General features: G+C 50.0%; 1 non-coding gene across 1 annotated transcript; it reads left to right on the forward strand.

Moving 5' to 3' along the window:
- Window positions 1-2,273: 2,273 nt before the first annotated feature.
- Window positions 2,274-2,345, forward strand: Trnae-uuc. The gene has a single exon. It is a non-coding gene; the product is annotated as a tRNA-Glu (tRNA).
- The last annotated feature ends 7,564 nt before the right edge of the window (window positions 2,346-9,909 follow it).

Genomic DNA, 9,909 nt, shown 5'->3' on the forward strand with positions numbered 1-9,909 from the left:
TGTGTGTGTGTGTGTGTGTGTGTGTGTGTGTGTGTGTGTGTGTGTGATTGCATTTGGAATTATTCCAGCAGTCCTGTTGCCACGGGTGGTGAGATCATCACACAGTGACCCTCGGCATAGTTTTTGAAGAATGTCTTCCCTAGTTTCTGCATTACTTAGCCTTTTTGCAAATGCTTCTGAAATTAGCCCGGTTGCATGGTTTTCAAATGACAAACGCTGCTACCGTCGTCTTTCTTGTACATAGGTTTCAGGGCATTTGTGCAGATATTTCCACAGTGCAGAACTGGCTGTGCAAATGCTGCCGTGTACTGCTTCTGTAGTGCTTCCATGTGAGTCTCATCTGCACGTTTGTCTTCTACCTGAGCGGTGCTAAATCACAATGCAATGTATTTCTCAATTCCGTCAGTCCCTTCTTCATTAACGTGCTGCACAAGCAACTCACCATCTATGTTTCTGCTGTGATCCTCCAAGACAGGCAGTGCTGCCCACAACAGAAGGCGGGGTGGACGTGACACCAGCTCTTCTGTGGCCCAATCTGGACAGCTGAGCTTCTCAGGCAGTTTCAAGTCCTCCCACACCCCTCGGTGTCTGCTCTCCGTGGTGACCTAGTCACTAGGCTCAGGCAAGACAGGCCAGTCACCTCTTGGATAGCTGTCTGCCTGGCCACTTATCCTAGGGAGGAAAACCTTGAGAGCTCTGGTCTCTTTTTCCTCCTCACAGTTCCTCCTTTCCCTACATGTCTCTGTGTGGCGTTTGTAGGATCTGATGCTAACAACCAAATGCCATTGTTTCCGCCTACACAGTGGTGTCTTGGCCTCCACCTAACTGTCTCCATGTTAGTGCTTGACACAAGTGACAAAGGCTGGGTCCTTAAAAGTTAGCCGACCTGAGACGGAACGTTGGAGCCAATGAGGCCTATAGCGTGTACAGATGAGACCCTTAGAGGTGCTGCCAGAGGGTCCCTCGGTTCTTCTGTTGAACCTCGGGGGCAGTATGTGAGCTCCTCGGCTTTTACAGTAACCAAACCTGGCTATCGCACTGGTCATTTGCTCACTCTGTCCTTTCTGTGCAAAGATTTTCTTCCATCTGTGGCGTCACTGTGAGTTGCCACTATTGGTGTTAAGAAATGAACCTGTGGGGAAGATATCTGTGGGGTGGTGGCTCTCAGAGAACAGTTGCCTGTTTATTTTATTTTATATTTCAATTTAGTTACAGACAGAGCCTTGCCTAGTCACTAAGTTGCCCAGGCTGGACTTGAACTTGTGGACGTCCTGCCTCAGTCTGCCACAGTGCTGTCCTCACAGGGGTACGCCACCATGCCACGCCATTCCCTGTTTTGAGGTCCATGAGACTCCGTGTAGCTTGAGTTTTGACTTGCCTAGCACACTGGGGAATCTCAGCATATTTCCTGATATTTGAGAGTGCAGCCAAAGAAAAATTCCCTCCTCCCTCTACTGTATCTGATGACCACCGATGGTCCCAGGAGGTGTCAACTTCTACAAGCGGACAACATCCGCAACAAAAAGGATCTTAGCACCCGGCGGTTTAGCTTCAGATCCGAAATGCTGGACCTCTTTCACCTGTCACTCAAATCTCTCCACACGCCGACCGGTGCGATGAGTGTGGGGCCAAAAACCCTCTGCTGTGGAGCCCTTTTGTCTTCTTTTTTCCCCGAGCGCAGCTGCACAACAGGTTGATCTGCCAGCCAGAGAAACGCGCCTGCGCCCCCCACACACACCGACCCGTCCCCACAAACACAGAGGCACGTGATCGCGCACACACACACACACACACACACACACGCACAGACAGACACCGGGCAGCTGGAGCCCGAGGGAAGACGCCTAGTTTGTGAAGGGCCACGCCTGCACCAGGTGAGACGGGCGGGCCCCAAAGCAGCCCCTCCGCTCCTGACTCCTCTGGAGCGCCCCTCCCCCCGGCCCCTCCGTGCCCCGGAAGCAGGAGGACTCAGCGCCTCGCCACTCAGCATCAGCGGCCGGGCACCCAGGGGCCGCCTTCCCACCGGAACCGGCGCGGGCACGGAGAGGGCGCTGCTACTGGGCTGCGGCGTCCCTGAGCGGGAGCTGCGGTGGGGCGAGCACAGGTCGGTTTCCTGCGGGCCCGGGAAGGACAAGCGAGAGGTGCTAAGCGGTGGGGTAGCTGCTGCGCCCACCGCGAGCCAAAGGGAAGAAGCCTTTCCGTGTCCTCCCGTCTTGCCAGCACCTGCAGTAGTCCGGCCAGTCCTCTGAGCCACCGAGCGGCCCCCCGACACCTCCCTGGTGGTCTAGTGGCTAGGATTCGGCGCTTTCACCGCCGCGGCCCGGGTTCGATTCCCGGTCAGGGAACATCTTTTGCGACCAGCTGCGCCCCACAAAGGGCAACAGTCTGAGTACCTCACTCACTCACTCACCAACAGCTCTCTGGGCCCTCACCTGCTTCCTGAAAAGCCCAAGGCCTCCACCCTTACGACTTCCCCTTTGGATCGTCCAGATCAACCACCTAGCTTCTTGCTTCAAGTCACTTCCTTGGGGAAAAAATAACTGGAACGCAAAACACTTGCAAGGTGCACGAGTGCCTCTAGTGCTCACACCTGCTCATCATGATACAGGGGAACAGATGGAACTCCCAAATCTGCCAGTTATCCCAAGCGTGATTCGTGTTCTCTAAAATCGAAGGATGCATTCTAGGAACAACCGAGGTGAAGAGTAGGAAAACCTTTTTGAGAGAAAGAAAGTTTCTGCCTAACAGAGACAGAAGGGGAACCGGAAACCACTTTCCAAAGATGTGTTCTACAGCCAAGCCATGTGGCGAGGCGGGTACAAAGTGGGACAAAGCTATAAGACTCAGTGGAAAATGACAAGGTGGGCATGAGGTGGGGCAAAACCAAGACCAACCGATAAGATTACAAGTACAGTCACCCATGCAATATTGATTCAATGGGGGTCTAACGGGGAGAGCAATTCACTCAGCAAGCACACAAGGATTTTCGATAAGGGTGGAGGGTCAGGGATATTTCCTGGAAGGCTGGGTTAAGACTTTGGCCCCCCACCCAGCTGAGTGAAATTTATTTAGAAAATCAATCACTGCTTTTTATCCCCAGGGGAAGCACAAGGGTGTAGTAGTTTCTCTCCATTTACAATTCTGGCCTTCAGTGAACCTGTCTTTTTGTGTTTGTTTTTGTTTTTTTTTTTTTGTACCGGGGATCAAACTAGAGAACTTGATCTTGCAAGGCCGGATGTAGAACCACTGAGCTAAATCCCTGGCCCTCAGTGAACCTGTCTTGATTGTCCTCCTCCGTGTTGGCTCCTCGAGGGCGGCCCTGTCTATCTGCCTACAAGGTATCTAACTTACCTATCTGCGATAATCACATGCCATTTTCCCAGCTTCTCTTCAGGGTGCTCTTTCTGAGTGTGGCTCTGCCCACCCTCTGAGAGAAACTGGCAGCTGCAGGCCCTTCGGTCGCTCAGCTCCTGCTCCTTTCCTTGGGCAGTGTCTCTCCAGTAGTTGTCTTCAGGGCCCTCTGGCAAGACCTGTGAAGGCTTGTCCTCCCCTGGAGCCTCTCTTGTTCCATCAAGAATGAAATACTCAGGTCCAGGGATGTAGTTCAGTGGTGCTGCCCCTGCCTGGCGAGCACAAGGCACTGGGGTCAGTTCCCGGTACTGGAAAGAAGAAAAAAATGGAAAGGAACAGAACACTCATGGTGTATACTGTCTCCTTCGGAAGTCAGAAAGTTTATGCACTGTTTGCTCCAGAACTAAACAGCCATCACTGCAGGCCTGATGTGTCCCCCAAGGAGCTCGTGTACTTGAAACAATCATCTGACTCCTGGTTGTCATCTGCCTTCTACAGTTTTCTGTGCCTCAGAAGGAACTGAAGTTGGTAACTTTGGTTCCAATTTACAAGGACATTGTAATCCAAACTAAGCATAATACTTAAATGGAACAATTCAAATAAAAGAGATCAAGGCAGACTGCATGCCTCAAAATACTTGGCCCTGAAGGACTTGAGAAGCCAGGCTTCAGAGATGTATGCCACCAGTCTGTAATCTCATACTTGGGAAGTTGAGGCAGGAGGATTTTGGTGAGTTGAGGCGAGCCTGGGCTACACAGTGAGTCTGACCTACATAGCAAGACCCTGTCTCCCAAAAAAAAAAAAAATGTATACCACCAAAAAACACTTTGATCCCACGAAGCTAGTTTCACGCTGACAGCTACAGTTGTCATTACAGTGGGACATTCCAACTCTGAACATTGCCACCAGGGTCATCTCATCTCTGGCTCCTTTCTTTTTCCAAGAATTTCTTCGTTCTCCTCCCCACCCCTTCCTCACAACTATTTTATGTGCAGCCTTTAATTGGATGCACTGATTTTATTCAATATTCAGGAACAATCCGAGGTTGCTACCCCCTGAGCTACATTCCTGGCCCTCTTTTCCTTTCAATTTCTTCCATTTCAATTTCTTCATTTTCTTCCTTCCTTCCTTCATTTCTTCCTTCTTCTTTTTTGAAACAGGGTCTTCTTGTCTTGCTGTGCAATTCAGGCTAGCCTCAAACTCTCCAAGATCCTTCTGTCTCAGACTCCCACATCCTGGGATTACAGGCTTTCACAAGCACATCAGGCCCACTGTTATTAAATTGCTATAAATAAAGTGAGGCCTAACACCACAACCTCTCCTTTTGCTGCCATAGAAACCAAGGACAGCCATTACGTAAAGCTCCAGATCTACTGAAATTCAAACAGAGAACTCTCCCCTTTGCAATCTTTCCTTGTAATCACTGCCAGTTATGAGGCCTCAACTCCAAACACTGGGGGCTGCTGTGTCCTGAACTGTCTCAGTGCAGCAGTCAGCACCACGGCCAGCGCCTCTGTAGTCACACTCACCACCCCCTTTCCACTCCTCTGAGAATCCAGAGAAAGAATCCACAGCCATATGTGCAAAGCAGAGAGCAGCAGCATCTCACAAGCAGATGTGTTCCATTTGCCACTGTGTGCTTCCAGGAGATCTGAGAGACTAAAGCAGAGTGAAGAGGGTAGAGAGAAGAGAGTAAGATCAGGTGCATCTCTCCCAGGATGCCTCTTAAATTGGGACAATTATTCACAGCCCAGGCCATTGTGAATTCACATGCAAAAATGTCCCCAAAGAGGTTAGTTGTCTGAAACCATACACTGGGGGGTTGGGGTTGGTGATTCAAAGTCCTCCACTGTGTGGCCAAGAGAATGGAGGACTAGCGTGCCCAAATGTTAGAAATATTACTTGGTCTATCTTCTGGGCAAGGCAGTTAGGAAGACATTGGCAAACTTAGAAATCAGCAAATATTTAGATCTTCCAATTGCATTTTCAGAATTTTATCTCACAGAAAGTCAATGTGGATGACAAATGACTATATCGTGGTGGAAGGAATTGGTAAGTGACGCTCACAGAGAGGCACAGAATGGAAGTAAAATAAAAGAAAGTTTATTTTGCCAGCAAAGCTGGATCACACTTAAATAGGCAGTGCTGGTGATCGACCCCCCTACTGAGTTACAGCTTCTTCTTTTATAGGTTTTTACAGCCACGATCTCATCCCAGTGGTTACATTTTATTCCTCAGTTTACATCACGGTCACAAGACAGTTAACTTTAACCCAGATGTAATGGTTCTCTGCAGTTGGGGAGTTTACCCTGAGATTCATCTAGCCATCCATTATAGCACACAGAAAGGGGGTGTTCAAGGTTAGGAAAACAGAGCTAATGATGATTTTTCCATCTGGACACTTTTATAGCCCTGTAGTTTACGGAAAATTTTATAGCTCAAGGACTGTTATTTCAGCATGAACCACTTGGTCTCATCCTGGGATGGGGCTTGGCTTTGTGCCTTCAAGCTTCAGCGGTAAGACCTTGGGTGTTTCATTAAACAAGCAGAGCAAAGCAAACTACAGAAGCAAAAGGAGGTGGTTAAAACATATTTCTAACACTGTATATGTTTCTAGATTATTTACATAAGTTCTCTCTATCAATATGAATACATTGGAAGTTTCCCTGATAGCCACAGTTGTAGTAATAAATTCTGGGGTCGGGGATGCAGATGGAGCTGTGCTGGGGGACCTGCCTCACAAGCACAAGACTCTCAATTACCACCTAGTGCCAAAAGCAAGCAAGCAAACAAACAACGAAGTAAAACTCTAAACAATAACAACAAAAATACATTTAAAGATAGAAGGAAGGAAGGAAGATAAACACTGGGACCAAATTTATATTTATCAATTAGGAACTGTTTAAATAATGAATATTCCTTCCTAGCATGAAAGAATATACAATTATTTGTGAGGTTCATGCAAATAGTAAGAATACTTGCCAGGGTCACCACCATGATTAGTAATAATAATGCTTATATCTCTGAAGCTTTTTCTATGGAACAGCATGGGGAGGCAGTCCTTGTTTTACCTGCACATCACACTCACACTTGGCACAATCCACACAGAAAACCCTCTAGTGGATCATTGTACAACGTGGAAATGGAGGCAGAGAAAACCTCAGTGACTTGTCCAAAGTCTCATCCTGGCCAGTGAGGTTTCCTACTCCAACTGTTCCCTTCACTGCAGAAGACTGAAAGATTTTTCTCACTTCCCTGCTAGGGATGTGCACCTTCAGCTACTTAGCAAGGTGCACCTTTCAGAAGCCAGCTCCGCTGGGGATTTAGCTCAGTGGTTCTGCCCCCTGCCTTAAAGGTGCAAGGTCCAGAGTTCATTCCTGGTGTATATATATATTAAAAAAATTCCAGCTCGGCTTATAGTGAGGTGGGCCTCGCCTGTGGGACATGTGTATGATCAGAGTTTTTGCAGAAAATACACATTTTATGAATCTTTTTGAAAGGTTTCCAGCCAATCTGCAAAGGTTTGGGCAGAAATGTCGCTTCTAACTTTAAGCAGAGGAACAAAAACAAAGCAAAACAAACAAGCACTTGCAGTTAACTGCAAATGAAGACACCAGAAGAATTATGAGGAAACCATCTCTCTGATGGAGATGGAGTGAACAATCTTTAGTTACCTGTGAATCAATGCCCTAAGTGACTGTGCCACAAAATGGCACATGGCACGCAGCAGCCTAGTGATGTGTGGCACGGGCAGCAATCCAGCATAAATGCCTCGTGCCATTGTCCCACTGTGCTACGATGGCAGCAAGGAATCCCATGTCTTTGGCCACAGAAATGTGAGGCTCATATCAGCATCAACAGAAAAGAGCCACAGAATAATTTTTAAAAGATGAAATTGTATTGCGCAAGTAGAGCAGGCATGAGCTTAGTGAAATATTATCTTACCATACAACCAGGCAGGGGACAGAACCACAGAGGAAGGGGATCCTCTTGGGGAGGAACTTGCACGAGACAGAGGCTTGAGACGGAAAGAGTGTGTGGGGGTGATAGCGGGCCACACCCAGTTTCTGAAATACTGTGTGCAGACAAAAGTAAATTGGTGCAAACAGGTCTGAGTGGCTCAGGGGCATCATTCCCAGCCTTGGCTGGGGCCTGGGGAGGGTCACGTCTTTGGGTATCCACACTTATCTTCCCACTCCTTTTTCTCAGGAGGTAGCCAGGCTCTCTGTAGAGAGGCAGGCACTGCAAGTCATTTCAGCACACACACACTCACAGTAAAAGTACTCAGCCCCTTAGTTACCTCATTCTCTTACCTGTGATGGGTACAGAAGCCTGGGGCACAATAACATAGAGGCTGGGGTTTGTGAGGCTGGACACGCTTGGGAATAGACACTGGGGCCCTGTGAGTAGGGCTGTGAGCCAGAAACACCCAGTCTAATACCTTCCATTCCAAACCTCTAGATCCAACGTCATCGGCTCCCACTTTCTCCTGTTTCACTTGCCTGGCTCAGTGCTCACCCCCTTTGGCCCTGGCACCATTGCATCTGGGACAGATACACACCTCTTCTTTCCTGACCAGCCATCCTGCCCCACCTTTGTGACCCCAGATGTGGGCTTTGGGGGACAGGTACCTTGGAATTGCTCAACATTCACCATCTGGCCTCCAGCAAGGCCTGGCTTCTGGCAAGAGCCCAGCAACAGCAGTGAATGAGAGAATTCTAATCAGGATCCTGAGAGAGACCAGGACCTAGAGTCTACCTCAGACTGCAAGACTCAGTGTTCAGAGTCATTCCAATAGTGGGAAGTGAGAAAAGTCTGGCAAAGGCTGCATGCTTGGGAACGAGTATTCTGAGAGCTCATTTAGAACCAGGAGTCGGTCTCGATTCTGGAAAAGTCTACAGGCCACTGTGGGGAAGGACCTCCCGACCCTGAAAGGTACCAGCACCTCAGCCTGTGGGGCTCAGTACACAGAGAACAGGGTAAACCCAGAGAGGCAAAGAGGAGCAGGGCAAAGTCAGCAGACTGGATGGAGTGTGAGGGACAGACAACAGAGAGGCCCACACTCACAGACACAGGTCGGTATGGGAAGCGTGAGCGGGCCATCTCTGTCAGAAATGGGGACTCTGTGTCAAAGTCAGTGAGTTCCACTTCCCTCGTGAGGTTCATGGGGAGAGAAGGTGAGCTCTCTGAGGGTCCAGGCATGCCAAAGATGTGCTGTCTTGGGCGTGATTCTGTGGCTTCAGAGGTTTGTCTCAGGTGAGCAAACACTGGCAGGCACAAGCACTGAGAAAGAATAATATGGAGACCGTTATCAGCATGCGGATTCATCCCTGGAAGGTGGGGAAAATGGCCATTAGTTGGTCTGCATTCAACAAAGGCAAAATGCAGTTCGTAAAGAGAAAGAAGAGGAACGAGTGTCTGGGACCAGCCACGTCCCCACTCCCACTAGCTAAGCCGCTGGCACACAGCAAGCAGGATTCTTCCAACCAGTCTCCCCTGGAGCCCGTCCCGCAGATCACCACAGAGAGCGCTGAAAGTTACCGGGAGACTCTGAGGCAGCTTGGCAGTGTAGCTGCCAAACCCAAGCAGTGGAGCAAGTGTGGCCCATGCCCAGCAGGCCTTTCTCTCAAACCTGCCCTCTCCCGGCAACAAAATGCTTGTTGTGCCAGCAGGAGTAGGGCAAAAGGCCTGTCACTGAGTTGGGAAGACACGGTGGAGTATTAAGACTCCTCCCTCCCACTGAAGTCACACGAAGGACTCACAGAGACACCTCCACCCTCTGGCAAAAGAGGAGTAACAGAAATCTGAGTCACTCATGCTCCAAACCTCCTTCCCACCTCCCGCCAAGAAGAAGAGTCTGAGGAAAGACGCGAAATGACAGTTTTCTATCATGTCTGTCATGCCTAGAACCCAGGCAACCAAGAACACCACCGCCTGGGAGAGGAGCACACAGCGCAGGGAGCCTCCCCATTGCCCCCCATTGCCGGGCTCACTGCAGGCCGATGACAGCTCCCGACCCGGCCCCCGGAGGGCATCTCAGGATGACTCCCGCCCTGGGGACTCGAGGCCCAGTGTCCTTGGAGAGCGAGGAGGCAGCCAGCGTCCACCCGACAAGCCCCAGCGACTGGCAAGAAAGTCCAGGGAGTGGAAAGAATCGCCTTCAAGTAAGTACTTGGCAAAGAATGGCCTCTGCGTGTGAAAATCCAAACGAAACCAAAACAAAACCGAAGAACAAAAAACCCAGCCCTCCGCCAGGACAAGAAACCACCGAGTGTCTTAAGGCATGGAACCCGGTGCTCACACAATTGTGGCGGCCAACAGGAAGAGAACAGCTCTCCCCTACGGTGCTTCGCACTCGCACCAGAGGGCGGCTCAACTGGCGAGCTCCGGGGAGGAAGCAAGGTACTAACTACTAAGGCCACAGAGACTTCGCTCAGTTCATTGCTCTCAACTCTGAGCCGCGGGCGGACCCATTCCTGCAACGCTAGGCGGAGCCACCCCTTCCTCGGGGCGGACGCGCAGCTCCGAGACTCCCGGCTGCGCCACCCGCCCGAGGGC

The sequence above is a fragment of the Fukomys damarensis genome, unplaced genomic scaffold, assembly GCF_012274545.1.
Source record: "Fukomys damarensis isolate Sample0158 unplaced genomic scaffold, DMR_v1.0_HiC HiC_scaffold_33, whole genome shotgun sequence".
Classification (NCBI taxonomy): Eukaryota; Metazoa; Chordata; class Mammalia; order Rodentia; family Bathyergidae; genus Fukomys; species Fukomys damarensis.